Consider the following 25,452-nt stretch of genomic DNA (forward strand, 5'->3'; position numbering starts at 1 on the left):
TGTGCAGGGCTGGTAATTCCTTTTTGGCAAAGAAGTGATGGCTTGGGACTCTCAACCTCGGCTCAGCACAAGCCATCAGTTCTCTGAAAGGTGCAGAGTCCACCACTTCGAAAGTGAGGGACTGCAGCACCAGCAACTTGGCCAGGAGCACATTTAGCTTCTGCGCTGTTGAGTGAGTGCAAGCATGCTGTTGTCTCTTGGCATTAGCTTCAGTGATCGATTGCTGACAGAATGACTGACGAGGAGTAAGAGAAGGAGCAGGAGCATCAGGGCCAGAAGATGATGGGAAGGACAGACAGCTCCCTTTGGCTGAGGTGGTGGAGGCTCGAGTGCCTGAAATCGGGTGTGTTCCACTGCGTGATGCAGAGGTTTCTGCAGTAGGCTGGACCACCACATCAGAGCCACAGTTCTCCCAGGCCACTTTATAGTGATGCATATTTTGATGCAGGGCCATGGTGCCATCATTGGCACCCTGACCCCACTACACCTTCTGCCCACAGATTCTACAAATGGCCATGTTCACCTTCTCTAGTGGCTTAACAAAAAACTGCCACACAGCCGAGTAGGTGATTTTGCCCCCAACACCACTCCGCACTGACTGACTGCTACCGCTGCTGCTTCCGTAAACCCCTGCACCACTACTTTCCGGGCAGGTAAGTTCCTGCGAAGCGGGTGGTCTACCCCCAGGCACGTTTGGCTCCCAACCTCACACTGCTGCCACCCTGCTGACTCCTGGCAATGCTAGTGACTTTCTGGCACCACTGCTGCCTCACGGGCAAGCTGCCACCCTCTTCTTCGGATGATGATGAAGCCCCTTCGTCACCTGGCTCCCAAGTGCGATCAGCTACACCATCATCATCAAGTACTGTCTGTATGTGACTGATGTCCTCCTCAACAGTCTCTGGGTCAAGAGCCTGACCACTCACAACACCAGCTCCCATGTCACTCTCCTCATCACTACTTGCCCGCCTAACAGAGGAAGCGGCGGATGTCTCGTCCACATCTTGGCTGGCCAGGTGCTGCTGACTGTCCTCTAGTAGCTTGTCCTCGCTGTATAGTGGAGCTGAGCCCACAGCATACAATACTTCTCTGGCTGAGGGAACAGAAAAGGACAGAGGCAGGTTGAGGACAGGTGAGGGCACAGGGCCTGCTCCCAGGCCATGCCAACTAAGGGTTGTGTCTGACGAACCCACCGACTCTTGGCTGGGGGTGTCTGATGTCACTTGGGACGAAGTGGATGACCGAGTCAACCATTCAAGCACCGCTGGGTTGCTGGTCAAGACACGACCGCTAGATGACACCGGGATCTCAGGCCTCTCGCTGCGACTCCTGCTGCCATGCCCCCCTTCCTCTGCTGCGACCTGTGCCTGCTCCAGAAACATTTAGGCCTCTGCCACTCTCCTGTGCAGGGCCTGGCACTTCTCTGTCTGACATACCGTTAGATCAAATAAATAAATAAAAAGGAAATTAAAACACCCTAAAAAACATATAACTACACCGCTGAATGGCAAATAGGCCCTTACTTTTATCCCCTTATACACGCCACAAAAGGCTTTAGAACATATAACTGCACCGTTGAACGGCAAATAACATATATTTTTTTGCCACTAATACACGCCAAAAAGGGCATTAGACCATATAACTGCACAGCTGAACGACAAATAGGCCCTTACTTTTTTTATTTATAAACTAGTGTTGAGCGTGAATATTAGAAAACCGAATATTATTCGCGAATATCACAACTTCGAAAATTTGCGAATATTTCGAATATAGTGCTATATATTCGTTATAGCGAATATTAAATTTTTTTTCCCATCTGAACAGTGAACACATGATTCTTCCCTCCCCCCCATCCCATTTACGTCGCTAGTAGCCGATAACACCGCCTACCCTTTCCCTTCAGCTTCACCAACAGGCACAGGACTTGCGCTCTTCCAGGACTTGCGCATCAGCCTCAACTGTTTCACTGGGCAAGCGCTGAGCCCAGTGACGTTTTTGGCGCATGCCCAGTCAAACAGTTGAGTGCAGGTCCTGTGCCTGTTGGTGAAGCTGAAGGGAAACGGTAGCCAGGGTTATCGGCTACTAGCAACGTAACTGGGATGGGGGGCGTGACAGCAATGGCAAGTCTGGGGGCATAGTGTGTAAGAGGAAAGAGAGGCGTGCTTGGGCTCTGTAGGGGAGGAGGACCTGGGCATTAGAGGGCGTTCCTGGGCACCATAACGCCCCTCTGGGCCCCTTATTATATTTGCATACTCCTCCACGACAAGCGTCCCCGTCACCATGGGAACGCCTGGGGGGTTAGAATATACAATCGGATCTGAGTTTTCACATTCTCGCAGGAAAAAATGTGATTTGTTACCACGAAACGTGAGGAAATTCTCTAGTGGTAATACTGTATGGAGCGTGAGCTCCGTACAGTATTAGAATGTATTGGCTCAGATGAGCCGAAGTTATAACTTTGCAAAGTCTTGTGAGACTTTGCGTAATAACTTAGTGAATTAATTATTACTGTAAAAAACCTTGGATACCGAACTCGGGTTTGGTTCCAAGGTATGACTTTGGACAGGGGGGAGATGATGAATTCATTTTTTTCTACATTAAGTTTAAAGAAGTGGGAGTAGAAGAATGAGGATAAAGCTAACAAACACATTGGGATTCTTGTTAGAAAGAAAGTGACACCTCGGCCAAAGAGGAAGATTTGAGTGTCCTCAGTTATCACTTACAGTGGCGTACAAAGAGAAGGAAGGGCCCCATAGCAAGGATCAAACCAGGCCCCCAACACAGAACAGAGGGGTTTCTGCCTAAACCCTTTTCAATGACCCTTGGGCCATTTTTCCACTGCCTCATTTGCTAAAAGTTGTTTCTTTAAGCCTCATTCACACAGTCAGTGTTCGGTCAGTGATTTCCATCAGTCATTTTGAGCCAAAACCAGGTGCGGCTCTAAACACAAAACAGGTGCAGATCTTTCCCTTATACCTTATGTCTGTGGAGGCTCCAATCCTGGTTTTGGTTCACAATCACTGATGGGAAACCACTGACGTGTGAACGAAGCTTTAGAGGGTAGAGTCCTCCAGTAGAAGAGGAGATAATCCCAACTAAGACTGGACCCCCTCTTGCCCTGGGCCCCATAGCAGTCGCATGGTCTGCCACTATGGCAATTAAGCCCCTGATCACTTAGGCTTCTTGGAAATACACGACACCTGCTCAATCATTCTCCTTCCTCCTTTCTGTATTCATAGTTTCTCTAGCTTAATGTTCAATTCCTCGCAGTCTGGGAAGGAATGTCTAGATATGTCTTTCATTATAAAAATCTGAAGAGAATTAACAATAGTATTGTAGGACACATGACTTCACAAGTCAGCAAAAAGTGCATTAATTGATCCTAAATTTTCAAAAATGAAACAGTCTCTTCTCCAGAAGCCAGGCAAAGAGATCGCCTGACAAGTTCACCTGTTCTGGAGCAGGGAAGCAGAAGGGGGCTTCAGAACAAATCAGTTAGATCTGTACTGCATTTAAATCCTGTTATGGGATCCTGTTCTATGTCAGTTGTTGAAGTTTTAACCTGGATTTTGTGAGCATACCTATTTGCTACTGTGTTTGGCCTCAGACTGTTTAGTGACCATTCTCCTGCCTATGTAATTCTTTACCCTTTTCTTTCTTGGCCCTGACGTGGCTTGTTCCTCTTATTGTTATGTCATACCATATTTGCTTTCATGTTTAACCAGTACGTTTGACCAGTCTGTTTCATTCCTGCTAGTATGACTACTTGTCCAATCCACCTGCTAGCATGCCAGCAGCTACCAGTTCAACGCAAGATAGGATTCCATACCACCCAGGAGGACGGCTGAGGGTTAATTATTTAGGATCCTAAGTGGGATTGTCCACTCTGGGGTGGCTATTCTGCAGTAAGCAGGGCCTCTGTAGTTAGGGTTTTTGCAGGGCAATTTCAACATCAATTGCTGAAAGAGCTACTTTAGCTGCCGCCGGATTTGGCAGTGGATGCGCAGTTTGATGGACAGGTTACTTGTATCTCATCAGTTCCGTCACTTATAAACATCCACAGAGACATAATACATTGCACCATGCACTAAAATTCAGGAAAAAGGTGGGAAAAACTGTACTTTAGTTAAATTCCTAATTCTATGTTTTAGTTACTTACAGTCTATTTAAACCAGCTAGTACTTTTTGTAAGTACTGAAACCAGTGCATAACAATAACTATAATTTCTTATAACCATGTAATTTGCACTGGGATACACTGTAACAATACTGTTATTTTGACTAATACAAAGTGACTTAGATGTGATTACAGTGTATTGTGAAATTATTGGTAGTAAAATGTAGGATTTCAGTGACCCATAATAGCTAAACTGGAAAGAACTAATTGTACAATCTGTCATTATAAACATTTAGTCAGCATGTAGAAAAGGTGTTAGCCAGAAGGTTCTGCACCCAGAAATAAAGCACATTATTAAGAGCTACAGAAATTGATTGAATACATTTTAGAAAGAAATGGCAATTTGTAAGAATGGAAACCATATTTTCGTTATATGAACATGATGCTGGTTGACTGTTTCATACTTTGTTTTCTACAGGCCATAACCTCTATAAAAAATAAAAATTCTGCTCACGCATTCCAATGTGTCTTGAATGTTCTTGTCCTGGTTCCAGGGCTCTAAATATATCAGTGGTGGGGAGGACTAGAGGACCCTGTGTACCATAGAAACAGACCTGCACTATAAATTCCACCCTGCTATTTACCACAGAGATTAAATAGGGTCTATGTGAATCCACGCCTGCGTAATACAGGACAGGTCCTCCAGAGCAAGAGACGATCTCTTTAACTGGGCAAGAGATGAAGCTGCTAGACAGCCTTAAAATTCCCCAAAAAATAGCAAATGGGTTTTCTAAGCTAGTTAGCTTCTTTAAAGTGCTTGTGGCATCTTTTTTTGAGCAACATAGGCCTCTTGCCCGTTTCTCACAAAGTTTGTTGGAGGCAGTTGCCGCCTTACAGCTTAGGTTGCTTTCACATCTGCGCTTTCCCTTTCCTCTATTCAGATCCGTCATAGGATCTTAAAAGCGGGGGAAAATGCTTCAGTTTTGTCCCCATTCAAATATTGGGACATATAAAAAAAAAAATATAGGAATAAGTGCACTTGAGTACAAGGATGGATGGTCGAGGCTGTTAGAACTGTCTATTCTGCACAAGGTACAGACAAGTCTTGTGGGATCCAGGCCTGGTCATTTTAATGAACGTGAGCTTGTCCACGTTGGCTGTGGACAGGCGGCTGCGTCTGTCTGTAATGACGCCTCCTGCCGTGCTAAATACACGTTCAGAGAGTACACTGGCTGTAGGGCAGGCCAGCACCTCCAAGGCATACAGGGCAAGCTCTGGCCATGTGGACAATTTGGAGACCCAGAAGTTGAATGGGGCAGAACCATCAGTCAGTACGTGTAGGCGTGTGCACAGGTACTGTTCCACCATGTCTTTCAAATGCTGCCTCCTGCTAACACGCTCCATATCAGCAGTTGGGGCCGTTTTTTGCGGCGAGGTGACAAAGCTTTTCCACATGTCAGCCATGCTAACCTGCTAACGCTGAAACAGCTGCATTGGCGACCTCTTCCTCCTCCCCTGCCTTCACCTTGTACTTCCACTTGTCCCCCAGCGTCAGTCGGGAATGCTCTCAGGAGCGCGTCTACTAGCGTGCGCCTGTAGTCACGCATCTTCCGATCACTCTCCAGTGAGGGAATCAGGGACGGCACATTGTCTTTGTAACGGGGTTCCAGCAAGGTGGCCACCCAGTAGTCAGCACACGTTAAAATGTGGGCAACTCTGCTGTCGTTGCGCAGGCACTGCAGCATGTAGTCGCTCATGTGTGCCAGGCTGCCCAGAGGTAAGGACAAGCTGTCCTCTGTAGGAGGCGTATCGCCTGCATCCTTCATATCCCCCCAGCCATGCACCAGTGATGGGTCCAAGCTGCGTTGGGTGCCACACCACTGTGAACATGCTTCATCCCCATCCTCCTCCTCATCTTCCTCCTCCTCCAGTAGTGGGCCCTGGCTGACCAAATTTGTACCTGGCCTCTGCTGTGGCAAAAAACCTCCCTCTGAGCCACTTCTAAAAGACTGGCCTGAAAGTGTTAGAGATGACCCCTCTTCCTCCTCCTCGTCCTGGGCCACATCCTCTTTCATCATTGCCCTAAGTGTTTTCTCAAGGAGACATAGAAGTGGTATTGTAACGCTGATAACGGCGTCATCGCCACTGGCCATGTTGGTGGAGTACTCAAAATAGTGCAACAGGGCACACAGGTCTCGCATGGAGGCCCAGTCATTGGTGATGAAGTGGTGCTGTTCTGCAGTGTGACTCACCAGTGTGTGCTGCAGCTGAAACTCCACTATGGGCCTGCTGCTGCTCACACAGTCTCTCCAGAATGTGCAAGGTGGAGTTCCACCTGGTGGGCACGTCGCATATGAGGCGGTGAGCGGGAAGGCTGAAGTTACGCTGTAGAGCAGACAGCCGAGCGGCGGCAGGATGAGTACGCCGGAAGCGCGCACAGACGGCCTGCACTTTATGCAGAAGCTCAGACATGTCGGGGTAGTTGTAAATGAATTTCTGCACCACCAAATTCAGCACATGATTTTGCAGTTTTCACCCACAGTTTGGCACATTTTCTGGTTCTGATACTTTTTGGTATCTCTGAAGAAGAACATTTTTCGTCATTGTTGTCATCGATATGGCCAAAAATTCTAAATAATTTGAAGAATATGGGCAACAAGTATAAACGTGTCACTGACAGGAAACGTATGAATGGTCAAGACCTAAGAGTGGGTGATTCTGTGTCACTGACCACAAGAAACATTAAGTTGAAGGTACCTACTTGGAAGTTGGCTCCAAGATTTATTGGTACATATAAGATCACTGCCATCATTAATCATGTAGCTTTTTGTCTTGAACTTCCTCAGGCCCTGAAAATTCATAATGTGTTTCACAAATCTTTGTTGAAGAGATATGTTGAACCTTTGGAGCCGTCTTCCTTGCCATCCGCTCCTGTCCTTGTGTCCTTGGAATTTCATATTGCCAAGATAATCAACCGTGGATCTCTTCAGTGTCTTGTCCACCGGAAGGGTTATGGACCAGAAGAGAGGATGCCAGTCGCTTGGCGAAAGCCTTTCACAAGTTTCACCCAGATAAGGTTGGTCCTGGGTGCCCGTGACAGGTGGCAGGAGATCAGAGAGACTGGCAACACGTAGGTTAATTTGAATGATTCCTTATGGATCATTTGTATCTGTGTTGTTTTGGTAATGACCACACCTCTGGCTGGTGGAGTAATAGGTTGTCCCATGTCCTGTCACTATACCAGGTCCCTACAGGGTGTGTTAGGGCTCTAGGCTCCTGTGTATGAACATTCCTACCATCGAAGTCAGTTCATACAGATAGTTAGTCAGGACTCTGATTAGGGTTGTTCTAAGAGGTGACCGTCTCCTTTATCCTAGTTTACAGGCCTCATCCCTACCCCCTTTCCTCCTGTGCTCGGTGTGGAGTTCCCCACCCACACCACATCTGTGACAATTACGGATCCGCAAGTGTGAACCCATTGTGCCAACTAATTGGTTTTGGCTTTGGCTAAACCCTAAGCGCTCCCATGATATTCACCCTCTAACTCCTGTTCAGGGATCTGGCCTTCACTGCAGGTAAACAACCCGACTGCTACATCCTGGGATTGTCCCGGTGTAGTTGCCAGCTGAACCACAGGGCACCAGAAGCTCAGGATATAGAAAAAACACAGGTAAAGTATGAACAGTCAATAAGACTTGAATTCAAGTTTCTGAGATTCAGACAGCAAACTTGAAGCATAGTTGGTGGGAGATACATGATAAACCGGCATGCTGGCTTATAGTGAAGATAGAGACAAGACAGACAGAGAGGGTTAACTTAAACACAGACAGAATTGACAGTAACAATTGGATCAATGTAGGTAAATTTCAACAGCACAAGACTATCAGAACATTTTCTTGGTCACCAGGGAACCTAAAGCTCAGGCATCCTCTTACTGGGGTTAGTGTCTAAAATACCCAGGGACCCCAAGCCATTGGCTGGAGATGGATTTGTAAGAGCATGCATTGGCCATTTAAGAGTCCAGAGGTGTGTGTGTGCCCTAAGGAGACAGAGTCTAGAGCACAAGGCAGAAGCATGGTGAGTAGGACAGGTATGATGCCCACAGGGGAGAGCAACGCAGTGGCAGAAAGACAGCTGACTAAACATTTTGCCTGTTAATTCGTTTTGGGCGAGCATGCTTGGCCGAACAACAGTTCGGCTCGAGCATCGCTATGCTCAAGTCAGTGTATTTAAATCTAATTTAGCCTCTATTTCTGAAAAGTTTCTGGCAGAGTTCAAACTTACAACCTTCTACATTACAGGCAAGAATGTTAACCACTAGACCATAGAGCTGCATAGCCAGTTACTAAAAAAAAAAAAAACAGTAACTGGCCATGCAGCTCTATAGTGTACTGGTTAAGGTTCTTGGCTGTGATGTAGAGGGTTGTAAATTCAAATCCTGCCACAAACATTCCAGAAATAAAGGCTAAATTAAATATTGATTGATTGATATATTTTGTTTAGAAATTGTAAAAAATTTGTAATTACTAAATATATATATATATATTTGTGGTCGAGGCTAAATACGAAACTTTGGGCAGTGTGCCTGCCTGGAACCTAAACCGGCTGGGGTGTGCCTGGAGCCGGGTATGAGAGTAGCCTAAAAGGGGGCTACCCTAAGGAGGACCCTTGAAATGAAGGGAATGGGTGGGTGGGACCAAGAACCGGAACGCCCACTGTGATGAGGTAAGTGGGGGTTTAAAAAGGCTCAAGCCCCTCCCACAAATGCAGGCTGAACCTCAGCCTTACCAACTTGTGGTCGAGGCTAAATACGAAACTTTGGGCAGCGTGCCTGCCTGGAACCTAAACCGGCTGGGGTGTGCCTGGAGCCGGGTATGAGAGTAGCCTAAAAGGGGGCAAAAATGACAACAATAGTTAAGGTGCAAGACTTTATTACCTTATAACACCAAAGACCGAAATGCCTGCGAAATCTCCACCTGCGGGTTAGGTATGTATCTGGCGAAGCAAGAGGAGCGCCATCTCCCCATTTTTCGGATGACATGGGCGGGGACCCCCTGCCGGGAAGCCGCGGAGGCTGCACCAATGCGGAAGGAATGACCGGATATCGCTCCTGAGTCCAATCCCAAGCCAGCAGCCACCGTGCAGATGTGGCTGACGAATTGCACCGTGGTGAGAGCTCCCTTCAGATGGGGTAGCAGAGGGCTGTGAGGTGGCGCCTCCCGGAGGGTGAGGATGAGCCGGTCAAATACCTGTATCGGGCACCATTCATTGCTAGTGGGAAAAAACTGGACCTCCACCGGGGGGCCAGTTTGACTGGTTTTGGTGGTAATTATCTTCAGAGCGTAATGGTCAATCACCCTCACCAGCTGCTCTCTGTGCAGGCTGCACCGTCCCGCTGTACCGCACGTGAACTCGCCCGGCCTAAGGAAGCAGTAAAATGCTAAGTACATGGCAGCTTTGATGACCAAGCTGGGAAAGGGCCCAAAAGGAGCACCATCCAGGGCTAAAGATAATTTCCGGAACATCTCCCCCGTGATGCCCTGCCTGCGGGACGGGGAATAGGGCCCACCCTTCTGGACCCCCCGCAAGGTGGCCTTGACTGCATGCGCAGAAAGAATGGACCCGCCCCCCGGGTTGCGGAGCATGGTGTGGTGTTGGACGCCCGCTAGGTACAACTTAATGGTGTTGTAGGAGAGGTGTAACTGGTGGTGGCAATGGGTGATGAAGGCCATGACGTAAGGAATGTCTGCCAGGCCAGCCTGCGGGTGCAGACGTGAAAACTCCTGGAAGGTTTTCAGGCCTGAAAGGTAGTTCCTGGCCGTGTTTGGGGCAAGGGACTGCTGCGCCAGGTCCCTTGCTGACGAGACGAGTATGCCTAGTCCATTGTCAGGGAACTGAAGGGCGGGGTGGGAAATCTGCGTGGCTCGGCCTCCGGCATTACCTGGAAGAAAAGTTTGAAATTAAATCTGGACAGCGCGTCGGCTGCTATATTCCTCTCCCCCGGGATGTGGCTACAATGCACGTGGAAGTTATGTGACAGGGCCAGCCAAACCAGCTGGCGCAACAGCGCCATGATCTTGGGGGACTTGGCCCTGCCCTTGGCCAAGATGTCAACCAAGGCCTGGTTATCTGTCACAAACATCACCGGTAAGTTAGCCCAGAGGTGGCCCCAAGCCTGAGCCGCTGCCACAATGGGGTACAATTCCAACAGAGAGGAGGTGCGGATGGATTCAGCCTCCTCTAAGATGGCACCGGGCAGGAGGAAGACCAAGGTGATACGAAAAAGGAGACGCCGTTCCATCGGGACAGGAACAACTCCCACATAGCCAGGTCCGCCATGGCCTGGCCGTCCAATCGGATGATGCTGTCCTGTTCGGTGCCGAGGGAAGAAGCTGGAGCAGCCTTGACACGAAGGTTCTCCCCTGGGGCATAATCCTGGAGGCAAAGTTGATCCGCCCCAGAAGAGACTGCAACTCGACTCTAGTGAGGCATCCCGTGGCTGCCGCATGGGAAATGACCTCCCGACACTGAGCGAGTTTCTCCTCTGGTAGGCTGGCTTGCAACAGAACCGAATCCAGGACGATGCCCAAGAATGATACCCTCGTGGCCGGACCCTCAGTCTTAGACTCCGCGATCGGAACAGCCAGACTGGCAAACAATCCGAGGAGGACGGAGAGTATGCCGGACCCGCCCTGCGGATCCTCGACAACAAGAAAATCGTCGAGGTAGTGGATGACCGACCGGAGGCCCCTGTGATGGATCAGGATCCAATGTAGCGCCTTGGCCAGCTGGTCGAATAACCATGGGCTACTCTTGGATCCAAACGTGAGCCTGTTGGCAAAAAAATACTGGCCGGCCCACTCAATACCGTAGAATTGCCATAACTGCGGCAGGATGGGAAGGAGTTTGAATGCATCCGCAATGTCAACTTTTGCCAACCATGCGACAGGATGGCCTGGATGGCGTCGTCCACTGAGGAATAACGCATGGAAAACTCCTCCGAGGGAATCAGAGAATTGAGGCTTGGAACACCGGACACATGAGGGGCGGACAGATCATAAATTAATCTTTTTTTTATTGGTGTTCTTCTTTGCCACCAAGCCGATGGGGTTAATGCGCCATGAGGAAAACGGGATGCGTGGGAACGGGCCTATGAGGAACCCCTTGGATACCTCCGACTGGAGCAACTCGCTAGTTGCTGGAGTCCTGTGTGGAACCCCTGGCGGAAGCCTGCCAACAGGAACGCGAACACGAAGTCCTGATCGTGGTGATCGCGAAGGAGTGCCGCCAAGAGGTCCACGTTGATGTCCGCTAGTCAGGAACCTTTGGAAGACTTCTTTGGGCAGGCGGACCGTGGGTGGGCCCTGAAGCACAGGGAGCAGACGTGGAGTGATCTGCAGCTGGCATATGAGCACCCCCCTGAATTAAAGTTATTGCAGACCTGGCTCTTCCCCAGGTAGACAATAGGTCTGCCGAGCTTGTCTGTGGAGGGGTTGGATGGAAATGATCCAGAGGTCCTCGGGATGGCCCTGTCCTGAGACGGGTGCGCGGTATTGGGGCACCATTCAGAGGAGTGGAAAATCGACTGACATGTCGCACAGTTGGGAGCCCTGAGGCCAGCGAAGTGACGGCAGAAAAGTTCGGTGTCAATCAAGGACCAGCTGGTGACATACTGGAACTGGGCCAGGGCTGCCGCCGCCTTGGCTGCAAAGGAACGGTGGTAGTCATAGAAGGCCGACCCACCATACTTGTGCCCTAGGTCAGTGACTAGGTACAAATAGCTGTCCAGTTCCTCTCTTCTCTCTGGCTGTGCGGTGCAGACGATGTCCCTGAAGAGGCTGAAGGCCAGGACAAATTCCGGGATGGTCAACTTGCGGTTGAGCCGTGAATCCTTGGCCCGAAGGACCACCGACACATCGCCACAGTTGATGACCCGGTTCTCGGGAACATCTTGAGCGGCAATAAGGATTGATGCCAGATTGACATCTTTCCCCGCCAGGATGTCTCTCTTAAGGTTATCAGGAATGAAGTGAGAGGGGGACACCTGTGGAATGGGTCTTGGCGTACCTGTAGCCAGCCAGCCTGATGTAGATGGGGTCATCAGCGGAACGGGAGACGGGGGTACAACGGGTGGCCGGGATTCGAGCTCCGAAACTCTTGCCCGAACGTCCGCTACCGAGTCCACCAGGGAATTCAGGCTCGTCTGCAGCTGCACCAGGGACAACTGGATGGCCGACGGAAGGAGGGGGCGCCACCAACCGTGACCGGACACCCGACTGTGACCGGCAGACAAAGACTTGGCGACATGACAAAAACACGAGGGCCTGGGTGAACCAGGAAGACCAGACCCCTCGGACGTGACCCGATGGCCGAAGTGGGAAGGAGCCAGACTGGTCCTACGTGGACACCCGAATTTTAATAATTATTTTTTTTTGTTTGACTATATGGCAGGTTTTCTGTAAATACCCTTTTTATTTTTTATTTTTATTTTTTTTGCGGACTATATGGCGGGTTTTCCAGAACGTACCTTTATTTTCATTCCCCCCTTTTTTTTTTTTTTAACTATGTGGTGGGTTTGCTGCGCATGCTTGACTGCTTTATTTAATAATTAATTTATTCCATGACACTTCTTCCCTCCTCTCCCCGTCCGGCCCGGCTGCCCGTGATCCCACGTCCAGCGTGGAACGCAAGCTCACAACGCAGCCAGGGAGATGGGGCAGGGGAGGGTGACGTCATTGTGGGCGACGGAAGAGGAGTGCACCGGCTGCTACGCCGGACCCGAGGTGCAGCTGCTTGGGAAGACAAAAACTAGCCCCTCCCCCCCGACGATCGGGGAGACACTGTTGGGCCGGTTGGTCCAAGCTGCCGCCAGAAGCTAGTGGAGCGGCGAGGACCGGCACCCGGAAGTGCGTGCGCTCCACCCTGGAACGCACTCCTCCGTGCGCCGTGTCGGGAACAGGAATGCCGGCCAGACCTGTGAGACACACCCCCCCCCCGACATGGGTTCTGCCGGGTACGTCCCCTGACGCCATACGCCAGGAACCCAGGGAGACGAGTGGAGGGGGGGGAGCCAGAAGCCCGTGCGCTCCACGCTGGAACACACCGGCAGCATGAGGCGGAGGGAGGGTGCCAGACCGCCACAGCTCTTGCCCTGCGAAAGAGCCCTCCTACTTACCACCAGGAGACACGAACTCAGCAAGAGGCGACCGTAGGTACCAGGAAACACATGAACACTAGCCAGTGAATCACCAAGAACCGGAACGCCCACTGTGATGAGGTAAGTGGGGGTTTAAAAAGGCTCAAGCCCCTCCCACAAATGCAGGCTGAACCTCAGCCTTACCAACATATATATATTCATACTTCTGATATATATGAATGCATAATATGTGGGAAACTACTACTGATGTTTTAGCCATAATATATTTACATATATTATATATTCTAAATATATAATAATATATGTACCGTATTTTCCGGCGTATAAGACGACTTTCTAACACTAGAAATTATTTTCAAAAGTCGGGGGTTGTCTTATATGCCGGGTATACTCAGATCTGATGGTATATTCTAACCCCCAGGAATTCCCATGGTGACTGGGACGCTTGTCTGGGGGTTAGAATATACCATCGGATCTGAGTTTTCCCAATCTCAGTGAGCTCATAAAAACTTAGATCTGATGGTATATAACCCCCAGGCATTCCCATGGTGACGGAGACGCTTGTCTGAGGGTTAGAATATTCATACCCTGCCACTCACAGGAGTATACATTTATAAACTGTAATCTGTAACTTTAACTTTAAATCAGCGCTCATGTCTTTACTACCTTACTCTCAGCTCCGGTAACAGGCAGTGCGAGTGGCGCTCACTCACTGACATCAAGCGCCTGCTCCTCCCACTAGGCGCTCAGGCGCATGACGTCAGTGAGTAAGCGCCGCCCTCACTGCCTGTTACCGGAGCTGAGAGTAAGGAAGTAAAGACATAAGCGCTGATTTAAAGTTAAAGTTACAGATTACAGTTTATAAATGTATACTCCTGTGAGCGGCGGGGAGGGGGATCTGTGGATGGCACTGTTATGGGGAGGGGGATCTGTGGATGACACTGTTATAGGGAGGGGGATCTGTGGATGACACTGTCATGGGGTGGATATGTGGATGACACTGTCATGGGGTGGATCTGTGGATGACACATATATATAAGATGCTATATAGTGTGATCCACTGATCCCCCTCCCCATAACAGTGCCATCCACAGATCCCCTCCATAAGAGTGCCATCCATATATTCCCTCCATAAGAGTGCCATCCATATATCCCCTCCATAACAGTGCCATCCACATATCCCCCTCCCCATAACAGTGCCATCCACAGATCCCCTCCATAACAGTGCCATCCACATATCCCCCTCCCCATAACAGTGCCATCCACAGATCCCCTCCATAACAGTGCCATCCACAGATCCTCTCCATAACAGTGCCATCCACAGATCCCCCATGGCAATGGACCCACCATCTTTTCCCAGACCCTAGTAGTTCCTATGTGGGAAACTGGGAATGTGAAATGAAAGAGATAGGTTACCATGGCAGCAAGGATGCTACTGAAGCCCTGGCTGCCATGGTCAGTTCCCTGCACTGGAGAAGATCGTCTTGGAGACAGGGAGGGCTGGGCAGGCAGGGGTAGTCTTATACGGCGAGTATAGCCCAAACCCTATATTTTAAATGGAAAAGTTGGGGGTCGTCTTATGCGCCCAGTCGTCTTATACGCCGGAAAATACGGTAAATATATTATGGCTAAAAACTTGTATATATGTTTAAATTCAATTTATCCTCTATTTCTGAAAAGTTTCCGACTGGGTTCGAACTCGCAACTTTCTACATTGCAGGCAAGAACCCTAACTACTACACCATAGAGCTGCATGGCCAGTTACTTTATAAAAAAAAAAAATGCCTGATACTTCTGCTGTATAGGAATACTTAGTAATAGTCTCATATATATATATTATTATTTTTATTATTTATTTATTTTTAAAGTAACAGGCCATGCAGCTCTATAGTGTAGTGGAAAAGAGTCTTGGCTGTAATGTAGAAGTTTGTGAGTTTAAATCCCACCAGAAACTTTTCAGAAATAGAGGCTAAATTAGATTTAAATACAGTGGGTGTCCCCCAGTGTACATAGCAATATATGGAGTCAGAGCAGGGACTCCTAAGCCAAACTAGTGTCCCGACACCCTCCCCTCTTCAGAGCAGGGGGTGCTTGGTTTAATGCTCAGGTTCTCCCATTGACTTCCATTGTTCTCGGGGGCTCTGTAGAGCAGTGTTCCCCAACTCCAGTCCTCAGGGCCCACCTACCAGTCATGATTTGAGAATATCCCACAGAATGAATGCCTGAGGTAAGTCCTGATGCATGGACACTAATTCTAATACCTGCTCAATACTAAGGAATTCCTGAAAACATGACCGACAAGTGGGCCCTGAGGACTGGAGTTGAGGAACCCTGCTGTAGAGCACATGAGCACTTTGGTGCTCGACCAACACTACTGTTAATCTATGTGCTTTATATATCTTTCCTTATGACCACCTGGCTGTCATGTAATTCTGCTCTACTGAAGTCTTAGAGGGTACAAAGAGCCATAAGTAGGGCTTGAGAAATCAACTATTATAGGGAAGTCAAGTTCTTGCAAACGACCATCATTATTACACCATCAGAATAGCATCTGTCTATATAACCTCTTACAGCAAATGTATGTGCAGTGACGCTACTGTTGACCAGTGTATTTGTAAGCTGATTACAGGTATATGACACTTACTAATGTAGTCTTTGTTGAAATTCTGCACCATTTTATAGATTTCATAAGGTACGTCCCCTTGTTTGCTAAGCCTTTTATGATGTCCACATAGAGGTCCAGTCCATACGTGACCAGGCAAATCATCTTCATCTTCATGTGATGTCCCCTCCATTTAAATACGCTGCACCTGACATTTGCACTTGCATTTGTTGGGATTTTCTCTACAGGAAATCCTGAGCAAAGATAGAGGTAAGACCTGAATTTGTGATCTCCTGCCAACTAGTCCCAAAGAGAAGCCTCATCCAGGAAACACCATTCCTGTGACTCAAAAGCTGCCAGAGAGCATTGTAATTGAGATTTTCACTGAGGAAAAAAGAACAGACATTTATGGAAGGTCGTAAATCAGGGCCATGCTGGAGTCAGACAGTAAGGTACTTCAAGTTTATGGCAATAAGGAGTTATTGCTTGTCATGTGGAAATATGAACTACTACTTCCACTATCTATTCTATAAAGAAAGAATTTTTTATCATAACCAAATAGGCCTGGTAATTGACTCCATCAGCCTTCTACCAACCCTGCCCCCTGCTTGTACCCCATCACCACATATATTTTACATTAAGGGCAACAAGTCATCATCAGACAGGAGCTCCAATCCCAGGGTGTTCCCTGTGTGAAGAAAGGGTGTGTCCTCCTTTCACTGAATGGGCGATTGGGGGAGCACTAGAGGGGTCATCCACCTTGAAGGTCTACAACCACCATTATCTGCTTCCCCTCTCATGCTCCGTTAGGCTTCAGCAATCCACGGTGCCTCCTTGTGGCCTACTTCATATGATGTCAATACTCCATTGCCCACTACAAAAAGTTACTGTTTCTCTCATGGCTAGGCTGAACCAAGGATTACTTGATAAACAATTAAATTTCAACTAGTACCATGTTATACAGCATCTGTGCAAGCTCTAGGAGATGGCAGCCTCTGTAGTGACATGTTGGTTTACTGCCTACTAGGTTCACTGCTAAAGGATTTTTACCAAGTTCATTACTTAAAGGGGTTAAAGTGTCCACTGTGGACTGGTTAAATTTTCCCCTGGTTAGTAGAGTCTGCAAGCAAGCAAGCAAATTAGAGTGAAGACCTGTTTGGTGTGGACTACCATCATAATAGTCACTTACTATATGCAGCCTTTTGGGAAAAGCCTACTCTGTGAAATACTTTAGGACTGTGCCTGCTGAATGAATTTGTACTGTGACTCCAATCATATATTCAATAATAGTGTTGAGCGCAAATATTCGAAAAGCAAATTTTTATCGCGAATATTTTGAATATAGTGGTATATATTCGTAAAAACAAATATTCAGGTTTTTTTTTCACAAAATTACTGTACACATATAATTGATTGTGTCCCAAAAGTCCAAAAGCTCCAATCTTACTCACATTGCCGAGTAAGTGATTGAGGCGCGAATCTTCATAATGCGATTTTATTAGCGCTGATGCGAATATAGTCATTTATCCCAGAAGAGAAAGGCAAAGAGCTTAGCATTCATATAGCACCATATTCGCGATTATGTAGAACTTCGAAATATTAGTTTTACGAATATTCGTATTTTTTTGTGACAGTACACATTACAATGATCTGTACTGTGTAAAGTAATGTCATCCCCCCCAGTTTATTGATTGTGTCCCAAAAGTTCAAAAGCTCCAATCTTACTCACATTGCCGAGTAAGTGATTGAGGCGTGAATCTTCGTAATGCAAATTTATTTGCTCTGCTGCCAATACCGGCACTTATCCCAGAAGAGAGAGGAAAAGAGCTTAGCATTCATATAGCACCATATTCGCGTCCGCAAATATGTAGAACTTCGAAATAAAGAAAATATACCACTAAATTTAATGCTATATTTTCTTTCTTGAAGAAAGTTGCATTATGCGATTTTTTTTTTATTGCATATGCAAAATAATATCGAATTTGAATATTTGCGAATATTTTACGAATATTCTTGCGAAATATTACAAATTCAAATATAGGACATGCCGCTCAACACTATTCAATAAAGGAGATCCTTTATTTTTGTATAATCAAGCTGGCCTGGTCCATTGTCTCTATACTTGATCATCGCCATCTTCCTCCTGTTCTCCTGTCTTGCATGATACTACTGCTTGTTTTTTCTGAACATCATGGACACCCTACCCACCATCAAGCAGGAGATCCCAAAAGTTAAGGGTCAGTCTGAAGGGAAGAAGGGTCATGCCCCTCCATTCACTGACCACACAGCCAAGGAAAAGCACTAGAGTCCGGATTAGCCCCTGTGAGGACTACAACCGCCCTCTTTTTTCTCAGCTCCTATTCTCTTCACACTCACAACTCCCACTGAGGGAAAGCGCACGGACCCCCACCAGAAAAACTACGTATCATGGAGGATACCAGCAGCTAATTCCTCAGCAATAACCTCTCCATCAAGACAACTGCAAATGAAAAGAGTATTGATCACACAAGAGAGATATTTTAAATGAGTATGGTGCACAGTATGCTCACAAATGGCTATAAGGTTAGCGTATGTTTGCAATTTCTACTTCTGCTAACACTACAGCTACTTTATGCCACTGAGTCCGTGCAACAAGGGAACATTATTTATTATAAACAATGTATGAACCTGATTACAGGTGATTACAAATTAGCTAGTGAGAGGTTCATCATGCTGGATTTTGCTTTGCTGGAAGTCCACAGATAGCAAACATCTCCTTAAATTGAATGCTAATGTTTTAACACCATGACGCAGTTATTGGCTATCGTGCTCGCTAACCTGACCATCCCCATCCCTTCCCTCCCTGCCATGTCCTAAATAACAATATGAACACCAGGTTGGATTGAATTGGCCACAGCACCCATTTTATTATTATAAATTTAACTTTAAATTTACCAATAAAACATCTGTACAATCAAATAGTGGCATCGCTATGTTATTCTGTGCCCCCCCCCCCCCCCGCTAATTCCCCCCAAAGCAGGTCGGTGAATACTAATAAGCGCTTTATTATGGAAGCGCTCATTAGTACCGGAAAACTAGGAAGCGGTAAACGCTCTGTACTTACCACTTCCTGGTACTCGGCTGTCGGCTGTGCAGGGCTGCGCACAGCGTGAGGGCGCTCTGTGACCTCACGCTGTGCATGCCAGTTCGGAGCACTATTAGTCTATTAGAGGCATATGGGGGCTAATGATGCATATGGGCACTAATAGGAGGCATAATAGGGGCTAATGAGAGGCATAATGGGGGCTAATTAGAGACATAATGGGGGCTAATTAGGCATATGGGAGCTAATAAGAGGAATAATGGGGGCTAATGAGGCATAAGGGCTGATATGGGAGTGATGAGAGGCATAATGAGGGCTAATGAGAGGCATAATAACAGTGTCATCCACAGATGCCCCCATAACAGTGTGTTTTCCACAGATCCACCATAACAGTGCGCCTGCGCACTGACGAGAGACAGAAAGAAGGGGAAAGGATCCGCGGAAGCAAGCAGAGGACGGCACAGCAGACGACTGAATAGCTTCTTTTGTAAGTAAATTGTTTTATTATAAAATGTATCCCTGCATACCGCAATTCTCTCGTATTTTGTAATCTTATTTATATATACTTATTTTGTTTTTGTCCCCCATTTTTGACTGTGGTATCTTTGTGCCCCCCCCCCCCCCTATATATTGTTCCTAGAGTCGCCACTACAACCAAACCATATGTAATGGCATATGACACCACACTTCCCAATATATGTATAACATATAAAAACGACGATGGAGGTCCTCGAAGCCCCAACTGTTTTATTAAAACATTCCTCCACGGGGTACTCCATCTTGCCCCCAGCCGATAAGCACCAGCACCACTGATGGACCTTAAAAACCTGCCCCGATAATACAACTATGGTAGTCCAGCCCCAACCATGGAGCCCTCCCATCCTCCAGAACCTGATATTCCACCGACTCCGAGGACCTTCAGCCACCAAGAATGCACAGGCTTGAGCCCTTATGCCTGCGCGTCCTTCCACACCCCCAACACCATTTCTATGCCCTCTTGCAGGCCAAGACACCATAGATTAATTCCATTTGCGTTAAGATGGACCCCATCGCTACACCAGAAAGCTCCAGTCCTGACCCATGCTCTAAGTCGGCATGTCTTACTGCAACAGCCCCATTTACGCCACAAATGCCTGTAAACCACATCGGACCACACGGTAACTAATCCAGGGAATAATGTCCAGATCCGCAACAAATCAAATTTTATGTCTCCAATTAATTTGCGGAACGGTTGAGCCCCTAGATTATTTTCCCCCACATGTAGGACCAACACATCAAGGGGTCTATCTAAACGCACGAACCTGTGAATCTCCAGTAACACACTTCTCCACACCATACCTCTCTTTCCTAGCCATCGGATCACTGCTACCTCCCTTGGAAAACCTAGCTGGCGCCAATCCTGCCTCACCGCCGCTCGCAAAGCTCCCCAAAAAACAAACAAATGGCCCAATATCCAGACTAAAGCCGGTCGCTGATCTGCAAAGAGAAGAAGAGAAACAAAAAAGAAGGGGAACCCACCCTATTAGCCTAATTTAAAAGGTAACTGTCCACCAAAAACAATAAGAAAACAACATGCCTTCATACTCCTTAAAGGCGAGATGGGCGTATGTAAGACCTAAAATGAAGAGATTCCCACCGGCCGATCCGCTTGACAACCTAATCTCCCATCAGTGGCCGCAACTATGCGGAAGGAATGACCCATGTAACCTGCCCCATCCAAACCCAGGAGGGCCAAACATTGACAAAACACCGCAAGAAACAGAGAAGAGCCATCCTCATGAATCAAAAGAGGAGAAAAACTCATTTTCCTAACTTCCCAATAATCACGTAAACAACGCACTGGGCACATTGCGCATCCGGGAATCTCATAGAGGACAACTCTGAAACCCTTCCCACCCACATCTGCCTTTAACCGACGAATTCTAAACTCTACCCTATCCGTATAAAGATCGACATCCTCCTGCAATAAACCACCCACTCTACGAACACTACCACTAACTAATTCCCCTAACCACAAAGCTCCCAAGAAAGCCCAACAAATGTAAACTGTCAGGGTGTACCGGCAGTAACCAAAAAGCCGCCTCAATATCAGTTTTCGCTAACAATGTCCCTTTTCTGAATTTTTTAACCCACCCAACTACAGCATCAAATGATGTATACACCACCGAAAACAGTTCAGGATCTATCCCATCATTGATCGACAAACCCTTAGGATACGACAAATGATGAAGAAGAATACAATTTATTTGGCTCTTTCTTGGGCACCACCCCCAGTTGGGACAAACACAAATCTAACACCGGTGAATCCAAAATGGCCCGACCATCCGCAAATTCTTTTTTACCAAAACTGCTTCCACTGGAACAAAAGGAATAAGAAAACTGAACTGGAACCCATCCCTTAACAACTGCTCCACCTCAACATCAGGATACCTACTTAGAAATGGCGCCATCTTTTCCAGACGCACTTGCGTCACCCCCTTATGAAGTGGCGTCTCCTCCCCTTTGTTTGCTTCCTCTGAAACACCTATTAGCCCATGAGCTCCTCCGCATGAAGTGCATTCGTGCTTAAATTTTCACTTCGCCTCGAACTTACACCCTCCTTCATTAAACAGGAAGCCCAGTCCCTTAGCTGACGCTGTAGAAAACGAGGGTTGACTAGATCCCCCTGTTTCACCCCGAAAGGACTTAACTGTTCTCCCCGGGGCTATGACTTTTAGCCATAACGCAATGTCCTTGTGGTCCCAATGAATATTGGGGCGAACAACATTCGGGCGCTTTCTCCCCTATAACAGTAGCTAAAATGGCAAAGGCTTGCAGCCAATTAGTAAATGTGCGTGTAATCAATCGATATTGGCGCTTTTCGTCCTCCTCTCTTTTACCGTCATCTTTTCTGGCTCTGTCCAAATTAAAATGCTAAAGGGGAGCAGTGAAAAAATTTCAACATACTCCCCCTTCCAAATCCGCTCCCTTACGTCCTGTTTTAAATGAGTCCCAAGGGCCTTCAAAACACACATAAACCTCACCCCGTGCTGCGTCATCCATCCTAACTGACTCTTCTTCATATGAACCCCCTGCCTGCGTCTGCACTGACATAGAACTTGATCCTGCAGACGACCTTGTGTTCCCACCCACAACCTGTGCATGGACTGCCCCCGCCCCTACACTATGTAACGGGTTGAGCCCCGGCCCCGTTACACCCTAGGCAGGAAGTGGCGACCCCCCCACATGGCCCCCACCCTGCTGGCACCGACGCCTCCACCCCCCCTAAATCCCCTGAGGGTTCCCCAACGCCTCCACCCCCCAGGGCGCTAAGGTTAGATAAGGAAGGTCCCCATGTTAACTCGCCAGGCTGCCTGGGCGCTGTGATCCCACCAGCCCTAAATCCGGTATCCATTCCTGCTGCATCTCCCACGACCAGTCTGTCCACAGATCCAGAATACCGGAGTCACGAGCCAGTGCAAGCGAACGATGCCAATCCAGGGGGCCCAAAAGCGGATACGCTGGTGCTGTTTGCTGTAGAGGCAGGCCGAGCGTCCAGCTGCCCATTTCTAATGTCCAACTCCATACTAGTACTGGCATTGAAGAAGTGGGGGCCAGTGTCCTGCCGCCCGCTCATGTGCTCCAGCCTGTGTCCCCCACTGCTATAGGGGAAAACAGTCCCATCCAGCTCTCCCTGCATGCGCCGGGCGGCCTCCCCTAAAACCAACAGGGGATCCGCCAAACTTGCTCCTGTTTGCGCATTCTCACCAGCAGAGGGCGTGCTGGTGCAGCTCTGAGGTCTGATGGAATCCCGCCATGCACGTGGATTCCTCCCACGGCAGGCCGAACGAACTGGGGATGGTGCTCTGCTGCTCGGCATGGAGGGTCCCTGGAGGGGCTCCTGACCTGGCACCGGACTCTGGGGATCAACTCCAGACTCAGACGCACGGGGGACGTGCGCACCGTGGCCAGCGTGTCTCATGATGCAGGGACTCGTACCTTACCTCTTCCTCACTGAGCAGGCTTTGAAGCTGAGCCTGCAGCCACACTGGTTCATGTGCCTCTGCCTTTGCCCTCAGCTGCCAAATTAGAGCTTCAACATCAGCCATTTTTGGGTAAGCTGCGCTGTCTGATATTCACAGTAACTCCTTGTCTGTCGCTTTTTTCACCAAAATGTCCCCTTTTTCCCTCCTCCTATCCTATTTAAGCTTTCCTTTTCCCCTCCCCAACTTTTAAAATCCACCAAAACCCCCCTAGCCTGTCTCGCCGACACCTCCCCTCGTCATGCTGGCCTCCGCCCAGGCTGCCCCCTCTAGTCCAGCCACACTTGATGGTTAATTTTTAAAATGATCTTTAAAGGGATTGGAGCTCCAGTCTGTAGACATAAAGTTCCAAATCCCCTGAATAGAAATACTGTAGCCACTATACTGAATAACTGCAATACTACAATACTCAAAACTGCAGCCACCACTAGAGGGAGCTTACTACATACTATTATATTATTAAAGGGGTTCTTTCACTTGAAAAAAATAAATAACAACTCATCTGATAAATGTTGATTTTCCTGTATCAAATACATGCTACATACCAATGTGACCATTGCAGCCATTCCTTGGCCTCAACATTCTGGTGCCATACATGTTAGCATCACCACTGAGGTTAATGACTGACAACAACAAATCAAGAAAGGTTAGTAGGGACCACCAGAATGGCTAAGAATTTAACAAGTTGTCTTGTTCATATTTTCACCCGTTAATGTAATATTTTCAAATTCCAGAAGACACCTTCACGATTAAGTTTAATGCTCCCTCTAGTGGCAGATGCAGGCCCCCGGGATAGATCTCTTCCTCTATGTAATGGAATTGGAGCTCTGTATTTCAGTGCTATTAAAATAAATCAAGAAAGTAATCGGCACAGAGCTATGGATCCATTTGCAGTATTTATGGTGGTCATTCATCTTCAGGTTACAGCTACATAGTGAACTGTGAAATGTGATGCTGTTTCATCAGAATGTGACATCCTGGCACTGAATCATGGCCAAAGCAATATACTAAACCGGACTGTAAAGTAAGTGTTACGCTACAGCCAAGGGATGGTCAATACTGGTGCCATCTACCAGGAGGGGCAACTCACAATCAGACCAAAGTGGTGCAATGTGCTATGGACAGAACCTACAGTATGAGTGTTCAGAGTGACAGGTCCACATTAGTAGCCTTCACCATCGGAGCATAGATGCCCTTCCCCATCCCCAGACAATGCACCATATGTAAGCACAGGGGTAAGGAACCAGATTGAATATGGAAATGGACAGAGGTTTAAAGGAATTTTCTGGGAGTTCAATATTGAACACCTATCCGTAGAATAGGTTGCCAATATCTGTTCGGTGGGGGTCCAACTCCTGGCACCTCCGCCGATTGACTGTTTGAAGATGCTGTGGCACTTGGAAGAAGTTGCAGCACAGTGACATAAATTGTATTGTGGCTGTGCTTGGTATTGCAGCCCAGGCCTATTCACTTGAAGTCCATGTGACCTATGGGACTGCAACCTCTTTAAATAGATAATCTGCAGGGATGCAGGGAGTCGGACCTACACCGATTAGATATTGATTATCTATCCTGAAGACAGATCATCACTATTGAACTCCCTAAAAACCCTTTAATTTCCCAAGTAAGTATGGCAAACCTTTACTAAGTGGCCCCATTTGCATACTCATCGACATTGTAGTTAGTAAATTTGGAACATAAAAGCCCCAACACGGAAATGCCTTCAAACCCACCAGGAACTCTCATTTATAGGCAGGATTAGCATAAGCTCTACCCCTTTTTGGACCCGGACAGCCCAAATTTACCCTGACTATCTCTGAAAATTAGGGACAATACTTGCATATTCGGGACTGTTGGGAACTATGTATTTGCGTTCTGCTTTATTATTTTTAATATAGAGGAAAGGGGGTGATTTGAATTTTTATATATTTATATTTAAATACTTTTTAAAGCCTTTTTTTGAGTTTTCATCACTTTGTTTTCAAATTCTCACAGTGGGCTTGAACATGCACTCCTTCGATTGTTTCTTCCTTAGGGCTCATGCACACGACCATGTCCTGGCCATTGCAAATTGCGGTCACCAATGCACAGCAACATCCGTGCGGCGGTCGCAGACAGATCCAGACCCATTCAACTTGAATGGGTCTGTGATCTGTCCGCACCGCAAAAAAGTAGTGCATGCAGTACTTTATTGCGTTGCGGGAGCATGGACAGAAAACCCGCAGAAGAACTCAGTAGTGCTTCCATGGGCTTCCATTCCGTGCCTCCTTTCTGCATCTCTCGGATTGCAGACCCATTGAAGTGAATAGGTCCGCAATCCGTGATATGGGATGCACACAGCCGGTGCCCGTGTATTGCGGACCCACCATATGCGGGCTGCAATACGGTCACAGGCAGCACATGGTCATGTGCATAAGCCCTTAGACTGCAATGAATTACCATTACAGCATATAGGAGTTCCATTGTGTTCTTA

Source organism: Bufo gargarizans, chromosome 4 (assembly GCF_014858855.1).
Source record: "Bufo gargarizans isolate SCDJY-AF-19 chromosome 4, ASM1485885v1, whole genome shotgun sequence".
NCBI lineage: Eukaryota > Metazoa > Chordata > Amphibia > Anura > Bufonidae > Bufo > Bufo gargarizans.